Source organism: Procambarus clarkii, chromosome 71 (assembly GCF_040958095.1).
Source record: "Procambarus clarkii isolate CNS0578487 chromosome 71, FALCON_Pclarkii_2.0, whole genome shotgun sequence".
In the NCBI taxonomy this organism is placed as follows: domain Eukaryota; kingdom Metazoa; phylum Arthropoda; class Malacostraca; order Decapoda; family Cambaridae; genus Procambarus; species Procambarus clarkii.
In genome coordinates this window covers 6,058,752-6,062,847 of record NC_091220.1, presented here as the reverse complement: position 1 = coordinate 6,062,847, position 4,096 = coordinate 6,058,752, and the positions used below count along the sequence as shown (strand labels likewise).

General features: G+C 43.4%; 1 non-coding gene across 1 annotated transcript; it reads right to left on the bottom strand.

Moving 5' to 3' along the window:
• Positions 1–3,609: 3,609 nt before the first annotated feature.
• Positions 3,610–3,728, bottom strand: LOC138356345 (5S ribosomal RNA). The gene has a single exon (XR_011224373.1). It is a non-coding gene; the product is annotated as a 5S ribosomal RNA (ribosomal RNA).
• Positions 3,729–4,096: the final 368 nt, after the last annotated feature.

Sequence of the window (4,096 nt, the reverse complement as noted above, 5' to 3'; positions counted from 1 at the left end):
CAACAGGAGCCTTACAGCCGTCTGGATCTCCCGACTGGTAATGGTGGAACGCTTGTTGTAGTGGGCCAGGCGAGAAGCCTCGGCGGCGATGCGCTCGAAGATGTCGTTCACGAACGAGTTCATGATCGACATGGCTTTGGAAGAGATACCAGTGTCGGGGTGGACCTGCTTCAGCACTTTGTAGATGTAGATGCTGTAGCTCTCCTTCCTCCTGCGCTTCTTTTTCTTATCGCCCTTGGCAATGGCCTTCTGGGCCTTTCCGGCCTTCTTGGCAGCCTTTCCAGATGCCTTGGGTGGCATGATGATGCTCGTGCTGGCTGGCGTTGCGATACAATAATGAACTTTTGCGCGAGTCGAGCTTTCCTTTTATATCCCGCTCGCGACTCAGCTCAGAGCGGGTCGCGTGGCGGAGCGCGCTGATTGGTCAGTGGCGGACTCCCTTGATCCTGAGCGGGGTATATAACACGAAGCTCGATCTGCGGGCCGGCATAAAACACCACAAACCCACAACAGCAGCAGCAATGTCAGGACGCGGCAAGGGAGGCAAAGTGAAGGGCAAGTCAAAGTCTCGCTCCAGCAGGGCCGGACTTCAGTTCCCCGTGGGCAGAATTCACCGTCTGCTGCGTAAAGGCAACTACGCCGAACGCGTCGGTGCTGGCGCTCCTGTCTACCTGGCAGCCGTCATGGAATACCTCGCTGCCGAAGTTCTGGAGCTCGCCGGTAACGCCGCACGTGACAACAAGAAGACCCGTATCATCCCACGTCACTTGCAGTTGGCCATCCGCAACGACGAAGAACTCAACAAACTTCTGTCTGGCGTAACCATTGCACAGGGAGGTGTTCTTCCAAACATTCAGGCAGTTCTTTTGCCAAAGAAGACAGAGAAGAAGTAAGCACTTCTGCCACCCACCACGACAAATACCATAACCAGGCTCCATCCGGAGCCACACACACTTTAATAGAGAGATTCAAGTAGACAATCAACTTTCAAACATTAATAATAACATTTATATTGATTTCATTTGGAATGTGTACATAACAAACAAACAAAACAAAATTATAGGGGATATTCAGCATCACTTGGAATATTAACCAATCATATAAATCCAATATATATTTTATATTTTACTTTAAGCGAGGAATTCATATTCTATCAATTTTTAATCATACAAATGAACAAAAGCAATTCTTCACTAGACGTAATGAATGAATAAATGATCAAGGTTTTAATGTGTTTCATGAATAAATATATATATATATATATATATATATATATATATATATATATATATATATATATATATATATATATATATATAATATAATATAATATAATATATTATAATACTTGTGAACCAGAATATGTTTGAGCAGCAGCGATCGTGCCATTGGCCGAAGTGCAACAATTCAAATAATTTAAAGGGCCTGCTCGGGTATATAAGAGAGGCTGGGAGACTGGGGCCGGTGGTGGGTGATGGGTGATGAGTGATGGTGTGGTGTGGTGTGGTGTTGTTAAGAGTTGATTTACGGCCAGCCAGCCAGCTGCAGCCAAGGCAGGGCAGGGCAAGGCAAGGCAAGGCAAGGCAAGGCAAGGCAAGGCAAGGCAAGGCAAGGCAAGGCAAGGCAAGGCAAGGCAAGGCAAGGCAATAACAGGACAGGACAGGCAAGGCAAGGCAAGCAGGCGGGCGGGCAGGCGGGCGGGCGGGCGGGCAGCCAGCCAGCCAGCCAGCCAGCCAGGCAGGCAGGCAGGCAGGCAGGCAGGCAGGCAGGCAGGCAGGCTGGCAGGCAGGCAGGCAGGCAGGCAGGCAGGCAGGCAGGCAGCCAGCCAGCCAGCCAGCCAGCCAGCCAGCCAGCCAGCCAGGCAGGCAGGCAGGCAGCCAGCCAGCCAGCCAGCCAGCCAGCCAGCCAGCCAGCCAGCCAGCCAGCCAGCCAGCCAGCCAGCCAGCCACTCCCACTTTGTATTTATATGCATTCAATTTATATTCAAACATTATATATGTTAAGGGCCTAGTTTTAGTGTTTATTTTAAAAATGACAAACATCGAGTCGTTTTACCAGTCCTTTAGCGTTAACGGTGATGCATTTTAAAACTGAACAGAAATCACCTTTTCTGGATATATCAAATATCGAATCCGCTTAATGTGCCTACAATTCAATCATTCAAAAAATACATAATTTACATCATGCCTTTTCATAGAACAGACAATAAGATTTGAGACAATAAGAACTTTAGTTTTATAACTAAAGTTGCACAATTATACCAACTCTATGGTGGCTGGGTGGTAAGGTGTGTGGCTGGTGTTTTGGAAGTCGCGAGTTCAAACGACCCAATGGGAGTACTTTTTTTTTTTTTATGCCATACAATCTTCCTAGTACTATTATGTAGGTTTGTGTGTGTGTGTTTTTATTCATTCTTTGGTTTTATAGATGACATACATATTGACTCCTTTTACCGGTCCTTAATTAGGCTCTGGGGAAGCAATGGTGGTGGTGGTGGTGCATTTAAAACTAAACCAAAAATCACCAGTTCTGGACGCGTCAAATATCATATCCGCTTAATGTGTCTACAACCTAATTACTTAAAACTACACTATTTAATTCATTCATATCATGTGCATATTGGTCATTATGCTCATACAACCGACATAACAATTTATTTTCATTATTAGAATCATACATTTCATCAAGTAATACAGATACAAAGAGATTTTCTTTCTGAGAAGACCGTTAGTATTGGCTGGCTGGCAGGCAGGCAGGCAGGCATTTGAGGGTTATTATTTCGCCTGTTGATTGGGGGGAGGGTTGATGTGTTAGGGGGTTTTCGGTTAGGTGTGGTGGTGGTGATTGGTGGTGGTGGTGATTGGTGGTGATTGGTGGTGAGTAGTGGTGAGTAGTGGTGGTGGTGGTGGTGGTGGTGGTGGTGGTGGTAGTAGTAGGTGGGAGGGGGGGGGGGGGGGAAGGGGAATGATGGTCTGTGGATTCCTTCTCCGTACCCCTTACATATAAGCAAAAACATGCCTTCCTGTGGGTATAGAAACATTAACACAAATTATATCAGTAACTGATATTGTAGCCTTTTAAACAGAAAAGATTTGTACATACAAATACTTTTAAATTATCATTTATTTGTGGAAATGGCATTTACGTCATTAAATTGATACCTCAGCATCAAGTGTCCTGCAGTGGTCCAGTGGTAAAGTGTATATAAGTGATGCGTATTCTTGGAGTTGCGAGTTCAAACCCGGATTAAGATATATATATATATATATATATATATATATATATATATATATATATATATATATATATATATATATATATATATATATATATATATATATATATATATATATATATATATATATATATATATACAACATGTTTTGTTTTGGTTGTTTGTTTTTGTATAAAGCCTCACACACTATATTAAGCGAGTTTGTTTTAAACATGACATACATATTAATTCATTTTACCAGGCCTTATTCCACACAACTCCGTGAATTTCCCGTGGAGCCAGCCAGCCAGCCAGCCAGCCAGCCAGCCAGCCAGCCAGCCAGCCATTCAAACAAAAACAAACGAAACAAAACAAAACAAAACAAAAAACATTATTGCCAACAGCATTTGGTGTTCCCAGGCGGTCACCCATCCAAGTACTAACCAAACCCAACGTTGCTTAACTTCGCTGATCGGACGAGAAGCGGTGTTCTCAACGTGGTATGGCCGTTGGCATGAGACTGCCTACACATTGTGGCTAATAACCAACTCTTTTTAGTCATCACGGCAGGATACGGACCTTCTTGTGGTGTCTTAATGGTAATTGTATCCTAACATATTTTTGTCTCCTTGGCATGGATATTTAACATCGTTTATTCAGTCTTGGGTTTATGTTCTTTCGCCATTTACAGACATTTTACATCTACCTACTTCCTCAGCCTACCCTGCCAATTTCTAATGAATTTGTGGATTTTCTTTTGTAATACATACATGTGTGTGCTCATCTGCTCTTCAGTTTTTATGATATTTGTCTCATCTGTCCTGCTTTATGATACTTTTACAAAGAACATGAACAAATGCTTCTATTTTAGAGAAGATATGG